We start from the raw sequence: 20,830 nt of genomic DNA, 5'->3' as shown, positions 1-20,830 counted from the left end.
TGGATGTGCTTCCAGAGGGATCTTTGGTAACTTGAGGTTGACTCAGAAAATCCAGGCTCGCTGACAGAGCCCCTATGGATTGCTCACATCGTACCTATTTTATTGGTCACACAGAATAATAATAACATCCTGACAGAACAGATCTGTATCTCTGCCAGGTTCTGTCATCCTTCAAAAGGAGTCACGAAAGGTAAGGGTTGACTTTTTGATTCCCTTTCCACCCTCTGCCTTTTTAAATGGAGGAAAACAGGAAGGTGAAGAGAAGAGTGCTGAGCTGGAGACCCAGCAGGTTCCAGAATTTCTTCTTCAGCTCTTGTCGCCTCCCATTGGAGAGGGAGCAGAGGATGACTGAGCAGCTTCATATTATTCTTATTCTTATTACTATATACTATATATTTAAACCCTGCCTTTTCCTGACAAGGACACGAGACGGCTCCAGTTTACTGCATTCAGTTTGGCATTTGAAGCCACCATTTTCCATCAGATTAAATGATTTGTAGGACCGCAACATCTGATAAAATAATCCGTTAGATTACACGACGGAAGAAACCTCTTTTTTGACTAAAATGTCACCTTCTAGGTGAATCAGAGAGCAATTTGAAAACAAGTGATCATTTTCAATTACAAGCAGTTACAAATACTATTGACAAGTACTGCCTTATAACAGCTCTTTCCCTTTCTTACACAGAAGTGGACAACGTTTCTAAAATGGTTCCTGCTGTCACAAATATGTCCGTCGTCTAAACCAAAACAAGATGTTCTTTTCCTTTCAGAACCACTGGGCTCTATCCAATGTTATGTGAGCAGACCTTGAAACTTCCCCTTCCCCTCCCCTGCACCCCCAAATGTAATCTTCAGAGTCCCCTAACCCTCAAGATCAGGATGTCCAAGAGCACACAAGGAGAAGAGGAGAAAAGGGAGGTTTCATTACACTAGTGGACATGTCTTCCACTTGCAGAAGGATTCTGTTAGATCCAGCCTGATGTTTTCTTCTTGGATTCAGATGAAACAGATTAATGGATTATTTTACTGAACTATAAATGATTAAGGCACATTTAAGGCATTCACAAGGGAGCAATGAATGTACAAGGGGCAGCATTACAAAGGCGGTCTCTTTCCCCAACCTTCAACCTCTCTTCTGGGGCGGCTCTGGGTGTATATAAATGCTGCTCACAGGAATACTCATGAAGGTTCATAAATTGAGGTGAAGCCTGCAACGAAAATGCCCCTCCAGCATGGACATGCATTGTTTGCTAATGGATGCCTCCCCATTTATTTAATTAGGTGAAAAATGCAATTAATTTGAGAATTGCAGCCACTGGTGCATAAGCACGCCTTCAGCCTATTTACTGCAGCATAGTCCCGCTGAAAACTTTAAGGTTACTGTTGCGTTAGATTTATGAAGCAATCAAAACTACTGTTTTGATTGCTTCATAAATCTAAGCCTTAATAATGAAAAAAAATCATATGCCTTTCTTCATTTTTTTGTCATTTGCCATCTGTGTTTCCTTATTTATGCTTTTGGGTAGGATACTAAAAAGTAGCATGTACAGAAGTGGTTTTGTAAAAGTTGCTTGTGCAATTAGAAGAATGTAATTTGCAATTTGTTGTGTCTGTGGTGCATAGCGAATCTTAAAGGAGAACATTTCTAGAATCAACTGATAGCAGGGAACCAACAGAATCATGGGGCAAGTTAAAGACACAATTTATAAAGGCATCAGCTTTTGTGGGATTAGATTATGAAGTGTCATATTATTAGAAGCATTTTCTCCTAAGCAGCACCAGGGGTGTGTGTGGGGGGGAAACACCACCCCTCAAACTGCCTTCCAAATCTTTTTCCTTGTGGGATCCCTGTGTTTACCTGAGGGAACTTTCACATGCAAATCATAACAAAGTCATAAAGGAGAAATTAAAATAATGCAGCAATCCTAAACTTCCTTACTTGAAAGTTAACTTCAGAAGGTGCAACCTAAATCTGCTTCCACCACAGAACAGAGAAGCTACCACCATCTCTGCAGCCAAGCTACTCGTGGTACCAGAAGATGGGGGCAAGGCAGAGAGATCCTTGTGCCAGGTACTGGCTAATGAAGCAATTGGCCCCAGATCAGACCCAATGCTGGTCACCAGCAGCTGTGAGAGCAGCTCAGGAACCAGTGGATTCCAGGGCAGTTCAGCCTCACCTGCACTCCTGCAACCCCCCATTTTGGGGCTATTTCTTGGACTGATGGGCCTTTTGCCTGCCCACACATTCGATAGGTGGGAAATGGATGTCTGTGCTGGCTGGTGGCAAGTTGAGTCTGCAGAAGCAGGTGGAGGGATGCCTTCAATCAGTCAAGCTAACCCAAACCAGCCTGGCATAAAGGGGATTTGGCTTGCCTCCTTACTTCCACATTTGGAGAAGACCCAATTGCACAATTAAAAGAGGATTTATGACAGAAACTGGATACTGTCCTATTGTGCTGGTCCTGGGCTCCCTGTGACTCACCCAGAGTTGGTTGTGCTCCTTACTATGGCTGAAATCCTGGAAGCACTGCTAGTGCATATGTCCTACTGGGCAAGGCGTGATTTGCTTCCAGGTAGCTATGAGTCTTCTTGAAGCTATAGAACAGGCTAGTCATGATGACTAACTTAGGTTCTGTTGCTTTTGGTGGGATTTGCAAAGTAGTCCTGATAGCTTGGAAGTTCTTGGGTTTGGTGAGACATGATCCCGGTAGGGTGTGAACTTAAAAGTGGAATGGAGAATCATTGAGTTACATGTTTAGGATGGTAGCATTAATATGAAATATACTACTATTTCTCTTTCAGAAATCTAAAACGTGGGACAAAGCTTCTGCCTTGGGAATTCATTCTGCCCCTCCTATGTTTTTTCCCCTGTGTGTTGCCTTTTTCCCTTAACAGGAAGGCAGGCATGGGCCACTTCCAGATGGCCTCTTCACTGAGTATTCAATCCTGACCTTGTTGCAGGGAGGTGAGACAACAGGGCCACTGAATGATGACTCCCTCTGATTTGTTTACAGGGAGGTTAGGTGATGTTGTGAAAAAGCAATGGTCATCCTACACATTCCAGTGCATTTCCTGGCCACTTTCCTTAATGTGAAAAGTCTGAACTTTGGGGGAAAGTGATTTGTTGCACAGCAGCTTTCTATCAGCTATAATTGTGCAACTTGAATGTGCAGGTATGTGCCTGAATCCCACACGAAAGCCACAGCAGTCTAGAGGTACTTATGGTGGTTGCCCAACTGAAGAGAGAAAGGAGTTAACTTTTTATTATTATTTGCCCTGCTTGAATTTTCACCACCGTTACACAAGTCCATTTGTGCCTTAACTCTGGCCTTTTCTCTTTTTGTGTCAAACTGAGCAGAATAAAAACCCTCAGAAAGTTGGCAGGAAGAAAAAAGCTTCTAAAAGAGAACACTTTCCCCTATTCTTCTTCACATGGCTCCTGGGCCCCCCTCTTCCCCTCTCTCCCCAAGCTAGTTCAGAGTGTTCTTGTCCAAGGCACACTTCTAAAGCCAGCGCAGGCAGCCATCCTTCTGAGCTTTCCTGAAGAAAGGGAACATTAGCTCAGCTAGGTGACTTTGCTCAAGCCCATATTCTGCCATTATTATTGCTATCAGCCCCTAACCTTCTATCATACGACAGCTTTCTGTGCTGATATCCTGCATCAGAACACAGGCAGTGAAAAGCACTTCTCTCTCGGTTTCCCACGCTCTGCCCCAGCTATTGTTATAAACACAATTAGTTGGCAAAAATTAATCTCTGGGATAAAGCCGGCTGGGCTCTTGGGACACCTGGGGAGATGTGATGTTTGCAAGAGAGGCTTGAAGACTCACCCAAGCACTCATCCAAATCCTAATAACTTGAAGGGCTGGGAATAAACAGGAGTAGGGGAGGAAATAATTACATTTCAGTAGACAAAATGTGGGGAGCCATACTGATTTATTTGGTGGTGGTGGGCTGGCATGAGAGCCCTGATACGCAAACGGAAACAGTATCTTTATTTGTATTAAAACACAAAAATAATCACAGAAAAGTGAGAGGTTTCACAGCTTCCTTACTCAGGCTTAATGTTTAACTGAGAGGGACATGTGAGCATAGAGATAATCTGCCTGTAGTCCATTAAAACCATGAGATGGCTCACATTCATATCTTTTGATGTGTCTTCTTTTGGGGCACAAAGCTAAACTGTTTCCATTTATATGGATGAATCAGCATTAATCTGTGATTTTTTTAGTAAAACAATTCTATATGAGAATTTGTATTTAAATTTGTCTTTTGTCAGACAATATATATTTAAGTATTATTTTATCTGAGTGAGACATTGTGAACCGAAATAAAGTTTGCCAGGCTGTCGAAAGATCAGTTGGAAGAATGTAGACTTCTTGTCACTTGCTTTTCTTCTGCTCTTTCCAGCATAGCCCATGCTTTAGAGCTCTGTGTCTGAGTGCCCTTTGTTTTGCTCTCAAACTTCCCCCTTGAAAACTCATTCTTAACCCTGAGTTGGAGCCAATGGCTCCTATTGACATTTGCTCCAATTGAGTGCTAAAGAGTAGGTTTTCGTGGGGAAAGCTCCGGGGGGTGGGGACCATGATTGGCCACAGAGCTTTTAATTGAGGACCTGTGCCTGGAAAGAGAAGAGCAAGAGGTAAGTGTGGAGAAGCCCCCCAAACGGCACTTTTGATTACGTTAAACTCAGTATCATATTGCAAACTTTTGCCCATGCGATGCAGTGAAAGAAACTGAGCATGTGGCCAAACCCCACACCATTTGAGTTACCATTACCCCAAAAGCGGCCTTTGTTGTACTCTGCTATCATCTTCAGTGGTCCATCTGCCCTGGCTTCTCTTCAAAGCTATGCCAAAGTTGCATCTGGAAAAGGAAGAAGCATCTGTTCTCGTTCCCCTATTGGGAAATTGTGTCTCTGCGTAAAATATTGATTTCACATATTAACTATGATTTTCAAAAGCAACTTGCATCGTTTTTCTTTTCATGTCATAAAGAACAAAGTGGAGAAGCTCTCATGTGCTCTTCATCATGTGTGCAAGTCAAATTCCTTTAGGGAAAATACTAATTGCAGGACTTTTTCTGGGAAAAATCATTTCCCAGCACTTATGATTTTCCATTATGAAACAAAAACTTAAGCTGGAAATGTGGTCTTGCCTCATCTAGCTGAAAATATCTTTTTCACAATTCAGTATGACTTATTTCAAATGAATGCCATTCTGAAATATGACATACCCATGAAGTATTGTCAAGAGCTGAATTGACAAAGGACTTTCCAGATTCTAAGCTGGTATAGCCACTGGCAAATTGTGGCAAGAGACTTGATCTGTGCTTATTTACTGCACTGGACTAGAGATGGATAAATGCACATACTTCCTCTTTGTCAATGGTAGCATGAAAAGCTCACTTCTTCACATTCAAAGTCAGCAGTGGCGCAAAGGTCTACGCTTCATGAAGCAGGAGTGAGGAGAAACACTCCCTCCTTATTGTCTCTCTCACTGTCCCTGCTTTCTTCTCCTCCACTCTGCCCAGCAGCTGCTTCTGTTGTCATTGCTGCCCTTCCTCCCTTCCTGCCCTGTTCCCGCTGCTGCCCATTTACTTTGACATAACTTTGTTGTTGTTTTTTACCTGACAAGCAAATCTTCTGGGTGCCACTGCAGGATGCCTCCAAGCCACTTCACCCAAAGTGCCTCATTCTGAAGAAGGTTCCTCTTGACCCTTTCTCAGAGTGAGGCAGCCACCCATATGAGGCTTCTGTGGGCCTGCCTGGGCCTTCAGTAGAACAAAGCAAGTGAGGACCTGGGGGTACCAATCTGCCAACACCCCAAAGCCCACTGCCTAATACAACCTTATCAAATTGCCTCATGGTGTGGATTGGCCATGTCCAAAGTTCACTTGTCAGTATGGAATCATTTGTTTGAAGGCAACCCAATATGAAATGTGGCTCCATCCAGACTTCCCTCAGGATGTGGTGCCATACCTGAGTCAGCAGGAAACCCAAGAGCAAACACACAGGGAACAGGCACACAGGCCAGCCAGGATTAAGAGCAAGACAGAACAGAGCAAGGTAAAGGAACCAGAAGGCTTAGCAAGCAGCTCTAAGCGGGAACTGTTGACCTGCCTGCTTGCAGCCTCTTTCAGCTTCCTTTTATAGGGAAGACTGGGAAATGTCCTTGGGTAAACTTGCATTCCATGCAAAGCAGAACCGAGAAGCTGTTCTTGACACAACCTTTGCAACATGCAAAGCTTTGAACATTGCGGGAGAGGGGCACTCAAGCAAGTTTCCACGTGCAAAGCCAGATTGTACAGTTGTGCCACTTTGGCAACTGAAAACCTGCAACCTGATTGGGAACTGGTAATACTTAAGTTGACTCTTCTCCTTAGTTTGCTCTTCTGGAAGGAAATAGTTGGCTTCATATCAGGGGTATGGAAAGCTTTTTCAGCCAGAGGACCACATTCCATTCTGGGTAGGTAAAAGGTAAGGTAAGGTAAGGTAAGGTAAGGTAAAGGACCCCTGGACGATTAAGTCCTGTCAAAGGCGACTAAGGGGTTGTGGTGCTCATCTTGCTTTCTGGGCTACATGCCAGTGGTGGAGGAGCTAGAGGCAAAAGTGGATAGAGCAATGGATGCAAATTTTACCTTTGTACAGTCGGCTAGTTTCTGCATGCACACAGAGATATTATATCCTCCAGCTAAGCAAACAAGAAGCATTATCAGAGTTCAAGGACACATTCCAGCAAAGCCAAAACACTCCAGATGGCAGGGCAGGAAAAAGATATAGCCTGAGGAGAGGAGTGGTGGAGGTCTAGGGTGAGTTCTGAAGTTGAGATAAGAGAGTTTGGGTCCCACATTCTTCCACTGGGCCTGAAGTTCCCCACACTACTTTATACAAAAGGGAAATGTCTGTCAGATCAAATATAATGTATTAATGTATGTAATAGTAATTTTAAAAGAATTACAAAAGGGAAATGTCTAACAATTCATGTCTTAACTTATACTGCATTAGAATTACCAGAACATTAAAATTAAAAAAAAACATTGAAATACACATCATACTGTTTTACTGTAGAAGATAGAACCACTGATTGGTGCCCCCCCCCCACTTCAAATAATGTTATGCATTTTTCTGCTCCAAAGAATGCTCTTTTTGAGGGCCTCCTTCTCCATGCTAATAAGCCAGGCAAGCCAGAAGTACTCTTAAACAGGGCTGAGAAAGAGAACATCATACCTATCTAGTAAATAAGTAGCTGTGCTTAATTCATGGGACTGAATGGATGGAGTTCCCTCTTTCAAATATGGCTGGTGCTGACCATTACAAGTTTTTTGCGCCTAGTCATATCCATTACTGGTCCTGCTCCACCCGCTCCTTGAGTCCTTAACTGTGACAATTGCCTCTTGCATGCCTGGATGGAGGATGGTGAGGTGAGTGTATGTGAAGAATTCTCCAGCCTTTGTATGGCTGGAATGTTCCCTTCTGGACAAAAGTAAGAGACAGACCTTAGTCTGCCCGCTTTTGCCCCTGGTGCTGGCCAGCTTAGCATGGGGCCCCCAGAATATTGCTCACAAAGGAATGTGGCCTGAAAAAGGTTCTCTACCCCTATTTAGAGTTGGCAGAAGTGAAATACTTCCCTATGCTTCTCTGTGACACAAACGAAAATTGCCTTTCAATTCAACCTTCACCTTTATTCTCAGTTTGTTGCATACAATGAGTAAGAAAATCAGATCAAGCCGAGACCAGCATTCTATTCTCAGAGCAGGCAACAAGATGCCTCATGGGAAGCCGACAACTGGAGTGAATGCAGAGAAGCAGGCACTAAATGGTAATTTGCCACAGGGCCTGCAAGACAGAGCTGTTCCACCAGGCTTTTGGCCAAGGCACAGCCTGACTCCCTCCCTTGGCAATCTTCGCAGAGCTCTGGCCCAATGGTGGCCAGTGGCTTGAATTTAATTTAATTAATTGTATAATGAATGATTTTAGAGTGTTGTTTGTGCTGTACTTTTGTACTGTTTTATTGTTGTTAGCCGCCCAGAGCCCGGCTTCGGCTGGGGAGGGCAGGATATAAATAAAATTTATTATTTATTATTAGTGTGAGACTTCACATCCAGTTGACTGTATTCATCCACAGTAACATATAAGTCTTAGAGAAACCATCAGATCAACTTTATACTTGGCACACAAACTTCTGTATGTAATTTTTCAGCAAATGCTGTTACAGCTTGGTGAAGACCTCACTGCTCCGCTTTCCTGAGGACCATAAGGCAAGGCCACTGGCACAGTATTTGTTTACAGAACAAATATATACAATGACATACCATAGTTTTCGCCCCTGTATTATTGTTAAGTAGCACAAGTTTCTTCAGCAGCTTCTGTTGCTGTGATTTGGACTAATGTGCAAATAAAAGTGCATAGCTTCCTGAGGAATGCTAACAACCATCTCCATTTCCCTTTCCCAGAACTTCATTATTCGGGGGAGGATTAATGAATTTAACACATGCAACCACAAACACACTAAGCATTGACTGAAAGCTGCAGAAAGAAGAAGTTTTAAAATGTCAAGATTCCTTAAGGATTTTAAAAGAAGAGGCAGCTAGGTATATCTCTAGGGAATTGCCACCTATACACAATCTCATCTGTTCTTCTTCTCAGCTGGAATTGAATTTGGTTGTGTGTGTGTGTGCAGGAGGCATGCAGGGAAAGAAGAGGGAGACAAAGTCTCATTGTACAAGTGGACATCCTTGCGGTCTCAGGATAATTTCTTGGATACAGCCCAAGTAGATTGCCAGCTATCAACCCAGAGATCATATATTTGCTTCTCTAAGTAGCCAGTGTGATGCTCTTCAGATGTTGTTCACTCAACCTAGCATGGCGAATGAGTGGGGATGATGGGAGTTGTAGTCCAACAACATCTGGAAGGCACCACATTGACTATACTGGCTCTAGGTGCGGAAGGTTCTTTGCCCACCTTCCTCCAGCACCACCTACAAAGCAAGTAGGACTTTGGCTCTGCACCAAGCAGTGGTAGGTGAAGGAGGAACAGGGTGGGAGGTGGAGTATTTCTATCTTCCTCTCTCGTTGCTTCAGACCTTTTAACTTACCTTTTTGGCCTGAGGAACATAGGAATAGAAGAGGAGCCCTACTGAATCAGGCCAAAGGCTAAGCTAGTCCAACATCCTGTTCTCACTGTGGCCAACTAGGACTGAGAGCAACTTTCCCCACTTGTGAACTGGCATTCGGAGGCATACTGCTTTCACCAGTGGAGTTAGAAACTAGCTATGGCGGCCTTATCCTCCCTCAACTTATCTAATCCTCTTTTAAAGCTACCTAAGTTGGCAGCCATCACCTCACCTTGTGGTGGTTAGTTCCGTGGTTTGACCATGCACAGTGCAGAGAAATACTGAAAGCCACTTTCAGAGTTTGGAACTGGAGGCGGGCAGTCCTTCTGCTTGTTGCTGGGGTTGCCTAAAAGGGAAGCCTTTCATAAGTGTGCGCTTCATTCCTTTGAGCTCCAAACATCTGCCTCTAGCATCTGCTTTTCATCAAAACAAAGCCAAGGTTCCCATCAGTGGGCAATATGGAACAGATAAAAAGGAAGCCTGCAAGTGCTGTGTTGACTGCAGAGCCTTCAGCTGTCTTCCTACTTAGATCCTTTGCCAAAGAACCCGGCTTGTCATTTCAGTTTTCCAAGAATTACCAACATTTATGCCCAGACTTTCAGTTCTTATGGGATTGGAATCCTTGCAGAAGTTTCAGCACGGAAGGAGAACTCAGAATCTTACGATGCACTCCTGTAGGTCTGTTGGTTTATGCAGTGACAGCATTCCAACAATGACTCCCCTTTTCTCCACAATCCTTCTGACTTTTTCTTTCCTGCATAGACTACTGTTTTACAGACTTCCTATTTCCCCAACTTGCAAAATATTAGTTTAATTTTTGCTAAATTTCATAAAATATAATTCACCCCCACCCCACCCACAACCTCCTTTTCTAGCCACACTATTTTTTCCTTTTATTTCCTTCCTAAGCTGGTGATGTGCACCTTTGTTTGTTTGAAATGTGACATTGCTTAAAGCATTTAATCCAAGCTTGGACCACAATTGGTGTGCAGAAAAACTGATTACATCTGAGTGAAGTAACCTATATGTATGTTGGGTAGCATTCATTTGACCCATTCTAGCAAGGAGCTGTGTACCTTTCTACATTCATAGCTAGACACTACATGTATAAAATGGGGGCTGTACGCACAAAATTTCTTCTCAAGAGCTGCACACAGGATTTCAGCTTTGTTTAAAGGGATATCAGTCAGCCCTCCGGGAATGGTAGAATGACTTGAATTAGTTCACCACCACCATCACCCTTTCCCACACCATAAAAAGCTAATTTGTGAGGTTTCCGCTTTCTTAAAGGAAGATCTGCATGCAGTTCTGGCTGCAGTATGTGTGTTCTCTTCGATTGGATCCTTTTAGTTTTTTAGTTTTTTTAATCATGGAACTGCTATCAATTTTTACAAAATTACAAGAACTGAAATATTCTAAATCATGAATAACCAATAATAAACTATAGACAACGTACCAATATGAGTATATTAAGAAGGAAGTGTAGTTAAGGCTACTGATGCATGGCTGCAGCTACAAAGGATGGGCAAATCTACATATAAATCAGACCTGCACATTTTATGCAAATCAATGTCTTCTCAAGTCACTTTTTTGTGATGCATTTTCGCTTTTAGCCAGAAGCAATCTATTTCACTTTAACAGTAGGGCTGGACACAGAAGCTCAGGCCCCATTAGAGCTGGTCTCCTTTGAGAAGCAGCAGACGTCTAGCAAACAACTAATGCAGGAGTAGCCACAGTGATGCCCTCTAGATATGCTGGATTACAGCTCCCATCATCCTTGGCCATTACCTATGCTGGCTGGGGATTGTAGTCCATCAACATCTGGAGGTCACCCCATTGGTTATCCTTGACCCACAGGGAAGAGAAAGAGACTAGGATTAAGCAAATGCCAGGGTTGTGCTTTGGGGCTTAATTAGCTTGACAATGCAAATGAAAACATCATTCAATGAGGGGAAAAAACATCCTTCCATTGAGAATATGTTGACATTTGCCAGCCAGCTGGGGCTCCGTGTAGGAATTCTTCCCTACAAGTGTGAACCGAAGCCTGTTTTATTTTCTGCCCCAGCATGGTCAAGAAGAGGCCAGATGGGTTCAGAAGTTAATTGGAGATCACGTAGCATAGCTCAAACGGAGGTGTCTGAACCCTGCAGCATATGGATTTGGTGAAACACTCTTAGATCAACAATGGTTGTCACCTTTATAGACATCTGTTTCTCTCAAGCCTTTAAAGAGCAGTAAAAAGAAGAAGAAAGAGAGAGAGAGAGAAAGAAAGAAAGAATGCACATTTGGGATCCTGTGGGGTTTTAAAAGCACATGGCAATTGCATGCCTGGATAGACTCCCTGCAGCACATGTTCCATGTTTGTTGTGATAAACATCAACATTTGAAATGCTCCTAAGCAAACTTGTCTGGCAGCACAGCCTTCAGAGCCCTGCATGTTTTCCATTCGAAAAGCAAATCGAGGAGAGCTTCCTTTGGGGTTAGAAAGGATTTGGGAGAACAAAAAACTTCTGTTCTTAACAAAACCCAGCCTCCTTTTTTTAGGACCAAATGCTGCACACTGTTTGTGCATTTTGTTGTTTCTATAAATATAATTACACCGTCTGTTATAAACTCTTTATCATTTTCAGGAACAGTTTAATCTCTTGCACGTTTTATCAAAACCATCTGATGTACCCTGACGCGGGTGAGCAGGAATCAAAAGCATTTCTCATATAAGGGATCCGGTGCTTATGAAAAGCCATGCCCTTCAGTTTTCCTCCAGTTCCAGAAGGGGAGACTGAGGATGTCCCTCAAGAAGGCAGGCTCTTCCTTCCGATGGGATGTAAAAGGTTAGCTGCTGCTTAACCCCGTGATCCCAGCAAGCAAGTTTATACCCTGAGTATAGTGATACCTTACTTTGTGTCTTGCATCACATGTTTCAGATACAGAAAAGGCACTGAGAGATGAGGAAGACATGTAAAGAGTGCCCAGTGGCGTAGCGTGGGTTGTCAGCACCCAGGGCAAGGCAAGTAATTTGCACCCCCTAACCCGTGGCTTTGCGCCCCCTAACCCTAACCCCCAGATGTTGCGCCCGGTGTGGCCGGCCCCCCCTGCACCCCCCACGCTACACCACTGAGAGTGTCATGTGTGATAGTCACACATAGCAATTCTGTTGCAGCTACATGAAATACCAATGTGTTGGAAACAGCTTTGTAGCTGATAATGCACACAAAGGGGTGGACACTGTTTGTTGTTGTTGTTGCCACAAGCCAGTGGTGGGTGGAGCCAGAGCTGATGCTAAAACTCCTTGAGTGTTTGGGAGGTGACATATACATGTAGTAAATAACGAATGCTTTGGTGGCAATCTTGCCCCCTTACTCATTGAATGAGTAATGGGGCTTGCTTTTGAGTAGGCATATATTGGATTACTGTGCTAAACACCCAGTTTGGCTACTTTCCCTTGACTCACATTGCCTCCAGATAACCTGAACGTTCAGCAATCATCCTGAATTGTTTGCACAAAGTTTGTGGGGAGGGTAGATGATGTTGGTTATTCATTGAACATTCTGATTGCTTGCAAGGTGGTTGGATGACATGGCATCAAGTAATGTTATCGTAGACGTTCCAGTGAATTCTCCTTATCACACAAAGTCCATTTTTTTGTGGGGAGCGCGGGACAGATTTGTAGCGCAAGAATGCTAAAGGAATTTGAATGGTGCAACCTGAATTTGCCCATATGTGGTTGAATCAATTGTGAGAGTCTGGAAGCTTCTTCAGTTCCAAAACAAAATATTCTGAATGGCCTGGAACAAAAGAAAGAAATCTAGCACTGAGCGATTGTTTCCTTCACAACATCCTTCTCTCTCTCTCTCTCTCTCTGTGTGTGTATTTCACTGTCATTCTTATGCACAGCCCTGCAAATTTTGGTTCTTTCAGATTGGCAGTCCTATCGAATATTGCCACAGCTTTGTACACTGGAAAACCCATTCAGCTCCCTCCCCGTCATACTAAGGCCAGGACTGCAGTGCAATTTGTTCTCAAGAAGTGGTTGTTTAAAAAAGCAACCCTAGATCAGCGTAAACATGTGTTCAAGGTAGTAATAATAGCAACTTCCCAAGTGGAAACAGATGAATAAACATCTTAAGATAATTTTGGATTTTATTATTCACATACACACACACAAATACTTATTCAGTAGCTTTATTGAAAAGGGAAGAGGTGCTTTAAAGAAGAAGGTAGACTAGTGTCTAAGAGCCCATGCGTCAAGTACTGTATGTTTAGTCAGTCCAGGACCGGCAGTGATGTGGTTTCCTACTGGGTTTCTAATGAACTGTGCAAGTGCTTAAACGAGTAATCAGATTATGTGCCTAGAAAGTCACATGGGCTTTATCAGATCTTGTTGAGTCTCATGTGCTTTTGTGCTAATTCATTTCACAAAAGTTTAACTCCGGGAAATATTTAGACAACCTACATCTCCTTATCTCACCATAATGGACAATACCGTGCTATAGCGTGGGACCTTCCTGTGGTACGTTTTCATTCATTCATTCATTCATTCATTCATTCAGATTTTGATCCCAACATATCCCATGGGGTGGGTTACAAAGAAATGCTCTTTCCAAAACAGTCTGCATCACAACATTTATAGGTGGGTCAAAGGCTTCAAGAACACAGCAGATTAAACAAGCTAGGCACTTAAATGTGCAACTAAACAGACTCAAACTTCTAAGCTGAAACACTCTCCACTCCTCTCCCCATTTCTGTGCCTCACCCGAGCCAGGAACATACCACCCAGCCCAGGAACCAAAACAACCTTTGCACATATTTCACCCTCTTGTCTCAAGATCAACAAAGCTCAGCTCACCAACTGGAACAGAAATTGGAAGAACTTTTCTAGGTGAGAGAGCACACAACCATTTTAGGGACACAGAAATGTCTTCATTCTATGCCCCCTGCCCCCCATGTTATTCCACTCATGAAACCACTGAGGAGAATCACCATCTGGAGATTGGGGCTGAAGTGTTTCCACTATGTGGATAACACACAGCTTTACCTCTTGTTTGTATGTGCTTATTCTAGGAAGGCCATGGAATTCTTGAACTGATGTCTGGGGGTGGTTTTGATGTGAATGAGGGTGAATGAGTTGAAACATTTTCTAGACAAACATGGAGGTGCTGTTTGTGGAGAAAGCGTCTGACCCAGATGGAGATTTGCAACAAGTCCTAGAAAGAGTTGCACTCCCTATGAAAAACAAAGTATGGAGATTGGGGTTCTATTGGACTCAGAACTGTTGGAGGAAACCACTGGTGGCAGTGACTAGGAGGGACCTATAACATCTTAGATTGGTATGTCAATGGTGACCCAGTTTGGAGAAGATTAAAGTGACCAGTATGGTCCTGTGAACCCTATGTGTGCCATGCCCACCTAGTGGCATCAGTGGTGAGGGCTGGGCTGGCACAGCGGGCTTTGTTCAACCTCCATGCCCTACCCCCTGGTGCTGCCCGGCATGTGTGCCCCAGGCACCGGCAAAGAACAAACGTGATTCTCTGCATACTTCTCTTTCTCTCACATCATCTCTGTGTAAGTGTTCTTGGCCAGCCTTTAACAAAAGACAAAAGTAGAGGATTCCAGCAAGTGAACTGCATTGCAAAATATTCCCTTTTCAACTGTTAGTTTGCTTGAAATCTTCCCCAAAGATAGTAACAGAATTGCAAAGGGGCCATAAAATGGATGGTAGCGATCCAAGGAGTAAGTAAAGAAGGCTGAACAAACTATTGGAAGTGTAATCAATAAAGCATTCTGCACGCTGTCACATTTTATGGCCTGGCTTTTTAGTTGTGGCAGTAAAATGTACACAATGGACTGAAAGTTTATTGCAGACCTTAATAATGTTCTTGGCGAAAAGAATTGTTTGAAAATGCTTGCTTGATTTTTGCGTGTATCTACCTGTAGCAGGTGAAAAACAGGATACAACTGAGTGTGGCAGAAGTGGGGGAGTCTTTTGTTACTTGACTAAGATTCAGATGATGGCAGTATATGTAACCAGAGTTCTCACAGAAGAGGACTGCCATAGTCATGTTGATTTGAATTCCGGAGCCATATAATTTTAATGACGGCTTTGGAAACATCAGATCATGAGCCCCTGATTCCTTACTTCATTTCAGAGTTTCCTGGAGAAGTATGGTTTTATGAAAATTAAGCAGAGCTGGAGGATTTTGTAGTCTTAGCACTGATTCACATTTGTCGAATCATTTGGCTGGCATGCTCTTACGTTAAGCACAGAGACAAATCTTCCCTATTGGTATTGTTTATTCTCTGGCTTGCGATTAAAGAAGTTCTCAGGAAAGTGATTTTGAAATGTAGTCCTGGTGACTTAGTAAGCAAATTTGTATTTCAGAATAAAGGCCAGTTTGTCTTTGTCCACGTCTGAATTTACAGTAATTATGGTGGCCTAACATTGACATCTGAAAAGATGCTTAGATTAGCAGGTAAGGCTGCGGGAGGAGAGAGATCAAAATAAAAACAAACAAGACTGCAGACATCTCTCCAATGCAAGAGTCTGACAAACAATGCTTTCATTTTGGTGGACAATCAAAACAACAGCAAGAAAAATATCTTTCTTTTTCTGATGATGAAGCTGAGGTTTTTTGTTTTTAAAAAGAGTATTCTACAAATTCTGACACTATTAGAATTTAGGCTGCACAGATGCTTTAAACCTGCTGAATACTGATCTGGAATGGCGTGGCATGGTTGGTTTGTGTGCTACGTTGCAATCAACCATCTTCACCAGATGCGCTTCTGCAACATTGCTCAACATAATGCAAAGTTTAAGAGTGTCAGAAGAGCCTTGTTGACTCAGACCAAAGGCCCATCTAGCCCAGCATCCTGTTTTCAGAGTGAACAACCAAATGCCTGTGGCAATCCTGCAAGCAAGACCTGAGTACAACAATGCTCTCTCTTCCTGTGACTTCCAGCATCTGGTATTCAGAAGCATACTGCCTTTGACAATGGAGGTAGAGCGTAACCAACATGGCTAGTAGACATTGATTGCCTTACTCTCCATTTGTATCATCATCATCATCATCATCATCATATTTTATTTTTTAATATAAATATAATTTTAATTAAATTTTCTGTTTTACCATTTAAAATACTCATTTAAATATCCTTAAAATATCATTGACTTCTCTTTCCATGGCTCATTTTGCATATCATAAATCCCTGCATATTTTACAAAAACTAAACCATTCAATCTAATAATAATAATATAATTTATTATTTGTACCCCACCCATCTGGCTGAGTTTCCCCAGCCACTTTGGGTGGCTCCCAGTCGAATATTAAAAACAATATAACATTAAATATTAAAAACTTCCCTAAGCAGGGTGGCCTTCAGATGTCTTTTAAAAGTAGGATAGTTACTTATTTCTTTGACATCTGATGGGAGGGCATTCCACAGGGCAGGTGCCACTACCGAGAAGGCCCTCTGCCTGGTTCCCTGTAACTTCGCTTCTCACAGTGAGGTAACCGCCAGAAGGCCCTCAGCACTGGATCTCAGTGTCTGGGCTGAACGATGGGGGTGGAGACTCTCCTTCAGATATACAGGCCCGATAATGGAACAGAATTCCATTATTACATCCATCAAAACTTCTTTACACTGTTGAATTTATCTTAATGCTGCCAACGTTTCATCATCATCTTCTTTTAAACCCATCCAGGTTGATGGGCATCGCAGCCTCCTGTGGGAGTGAGTTGCATAGTTTAACTATCTGCTGTGTGAAGAAGTGCCTTCTTTTATCTGTCCTGAATCTTCCAACACTCACCTTCATGCGGTGTCCATAAGTTCCAGGGTTAGAAGAGAGGGAGATAATCCTTTCTCCACCCACTTTCTCCATGCCATGCATACACTTCTATCATATCACCTTTTGCTTGCCCTTTCTGTAGCCTTAAAAAACCCAAACGCTGCAAACTTCATTCATAGGATGTTTGCTCCACCTCCTTGAAGGGGGCCAAAGGTATGGCCCCTCCCAGAAGGAGACAGTGGGCACAGTACAACCAGGGACCTGCAGAGCACCAACAAGGAGCCAGTGCAAGTACGTAGAAGAAAGGCGTGTTTAACTTTTCAGTTCGCAGAAAGTGTGCATAGATGTAGGCCTTGAAGTATACATTTCCAAGGCTAAGATTTTACAGGGCAGCCTTATCCATGCTTACCTTTAAATAAGTCCCATGAATGTCAAAGCAGCTTCCTTTCAATTATGGTTAGTACTGCACATTACAGTAAGCAACCCACTGCCAGCGAATGAAACCTCGGTCCCATTTTCTTCAATGGATCCAGCTCCTCAATCATCATTTTTACGTTTCCTGTCCCTTATGCATGCAAGCAAGCAGTCAGCCATGACTCTACAGTCCATTTGTTAATCAAAAACAACACAAGCAAGAGAAGAAAAAGAAAAGGGAAGCTGTGCAGACTGGAAGCTGATGAAACTATAAGCTATTGCCCACCAATAAAACATGCTATATACAGCTGAATGTTTAAATACATCCTTAATCTGAAACTAAATATCTAGGCTGGTTTTAACAGGCACCCATTGTCACTTAGAAGCAAGCCCCTAAAATTTTTAAACAAACCACTTCTCAGAAACTTGAGTGCAAAGAAAAGCATTTGGGGGCGGCTAAAACTTAACACCATCTGTTCATACTCCAGTGATGAAAAACAGTCCAGCAGAATTAAACATTTTTTTTCTACATATAAAGATGTACTGGTTTTTTTCCTGTTGCCAGAAAGAATGAGTGAAAAATCATTTTGAGGACAGAATTCTATCAAAGATGAGACCAAACTGAACCTTGGTTTCCCAGACCTGGGAACCATCTACTGATGGTGCCTCTGTATTAATCTTCATTTTATTGGTGCTCATCCACTGAAACTAGACAGCTATTCATCTTTTCTACCACCTCACCTGATGTTGCTATGAAATCACAAAGCTGAGTATTTGAAACTACATAATGTCTCAGATCTAGTACAGAGGCCACATCCCACACATGGAATAATTCCTTGACCCATCATCCCTGGTTTCACATGTGATAGAGATCCTTATTTAGAGATCCACAAACTCGCTAGCAGGCCAAGCACTTCTGAACTTCCTATCCCTCCTTTCCTACTCATCTTATGTTGGGGCTGCTTTGCAAGGACTTCTGTATAGATGCCAATGTGATCTATGCAAAACTTTGGCTTATTGGAAAGTATACCTGACTCCTTCCCTGTATGGTCAAAATCCTGAAGTCTAAAGCCAATGATGTAATATATACAGGAGATGGTGTGATAAGAATGATCAATGGAAAATAAAGAATACCAAGGGATTTAATTTTCCTTCAAAATATGATAGCATATTAACACTCACTTGTTCACCTAACAGAGGGTTCATGGAGTACCCATTGCATAAAACAGAGGCAGCAGAACACTATGTCTTTGTTCCAACAACCAATATTTTGCAATCTTAAATGTGAGACAAATATCAGGGAGTTGGATGAATGAAGAAGAAGGAGGAGGGCGTAATATTCAAAATCTTAAAAGCAGTGAAAGGGAAGAATGAGGTCTAATTTAATATGCACAAATGGGGGGAATATATTTATTCCCACGCTTGATGTTTGGAGTTTTATGGATAAAGGAATCCTTCAGATTAAAAGAAAATAAATGTAGCAGGGAAAACTACAATATAGTGCACTTTAAGGAGATGCTTAAGGACAGCAAATCTGCAATGGTAGCAACTGTAAACACATCCCATGTGTTTTTCTTCGAAGACATAGTCCATTCTTGAATGAAAGACCAAGAATATCTGATCCATTTATTCAACATCGTAACACTGGTGGAAGGAAATCCTAAGGCCATGATGTGTCAGGGTCGAGAATGGAAAGAATGTCAAGTGCAGTAGAAACTGCTATGGAAAGAATGTTTAAAACCATCAAAGAGATTTTTGATTCTAAAAATATGCAATTGCAATAGACTAAGTTAGGGCTGCTTTCACAATCACCACCTAAAAGTCACTAATATCAGAACTGCTGCTTTTGCTGACTGTCTTGGGTCAGCTTCACATTAGGTATATCTCTGTGGAACTGTGAACTCTCCACCCATTAGTGAGATAGCCAGAGGTCCTAGACAACAGCCTGTGTTTCATCTGCATATTAAGTAATGTTCATCTCAGTTTTCTGGTCTTTCAGAGAGAACATTATGCTCGTTAACATCACAATCCTATAACTATCTCCCCAGGAGCAAACACAATTGAGCTCAATGGGACTCTCTTCTAGGTGAGGGATATAGAGTAGCAGTCTAATGTTTACTTAGGGAAGACTATGCTCTTTTCCTATCATAGTTTAGTTTTAGGCCCCACTTGCTACAGCAATTAACACCCAAGCTTGAGGAGTGCACTAGTTAGAAAACTACTATTGGATTATTTTATTCTTTACATGCATTCATTTATTTCTTAAGCATATCTCACTTTTTGTTTCACAGTTTCATTGCTTTGCCCTGAGTTATTCAGAAATACTTGCAGCACCACTGACAAAAAGCCTCAAGCTACTTGAAAACATTTCACTGCTGATTTAATTTACGTGACATGGTTGGAAAGCCACCTGAGTTCATTAAGAGAGGTATGCATATATCTACATCAGTTTTATTGCAGATTGTGTTTCACTAGGAACTCTTGCTGCCAGGATTTCAAGAAAGGTGTCAGCTGGTAGCAGCTTTCCTGAGTTTGAGGCTGGCTATGATTCATGGCTACTTGGTTGTGAAAAAATATCATTTCAGAGTAATTATGGAAGTGCATATATATATATGAATTGTCCAGGCTCCTAACTGGTCACACTGTGTCCAAAATCACTAGATACCTAAATTCAACTTGTGGCACTATGTTTTTCTTTCTAGTAAACATTTCTCCAGTACTCTGTAGCTTCCTTGACTGCCTGCACTTCCTTACCTGAAAAAAGCTTCATGGCGTGAGTTCCGTCATGGACTTTCTTTGGGCACCTGGAAAGGCTACAGAGTGCAGTTCACTGATGAGATGATTCACAGAAAGAAAGAAAGGGCACTCACAAACACCCCTGACTGCTTTAGAAATACTCCTTAGTACTTCAGATGACGGAGTATGCATACAATCAACTTGTGAACATGAGCCACAGCAATAACTCCTCAGCAGGGGCGTCACTGCCATGCACCAAAAGGGTGAGGTGATGGCAAGGTCATGCTTGCATGGGTGCAGTTGGCTGTAAGGGCTGCGTGAAGGCAACCAAAAGCATTCTATGCAGACATGACCATGTGGTCAAGATTGCTGCTGCTGTTATTGTAATTGTTGTTGTTTGTGTTACTTCTGTGGGTTCATAGCTTATCATTAAGTCAACCCAAACTGCAATACAGTCATACATTGGTTTTTGAACAGCTTAGTTCTCAAACGCTGCAAACTCAGAAGTGAGTGTTCCGGTTTGTGAACTATTTTTGGATGTCAAACATCCGATGGGGCTTCCACGACTTCCAAAGCCACGCTTTGGTTACCGAACGTTTGGGAAGTCGAACAGACTTCCGGAACAGATTCTGTTCAACTTCCGAGGTTTGACTGTAATGTGTATTCACTGAAGTGCTGTTTGCTTTCTTTTTAATCTTCATCATTTACACAGTTGTTAACCTAGATAACCCTTGGCTGACATTTATTCCAAAAAATGGCCCCCAATGATGCTTCAAGAAC

This window comes from Podarcis gaigeae (assembly GCF_964106915.1).
Source record: "Podarcis gaigeae genome assembly, chromosome: 3".
Taxonomy (NCBI): domain Eukaryota; kingdom Metazoa; phylum Chordata; class Lepidosauria; order Squamata; family Lacertidae; genus Podarcis; species Podarcis gaigeae.
The sequence above is the reverse complement of the archived record's forward strand: the minus strand, read 5'-3'. Positions refer to the sequence as shown.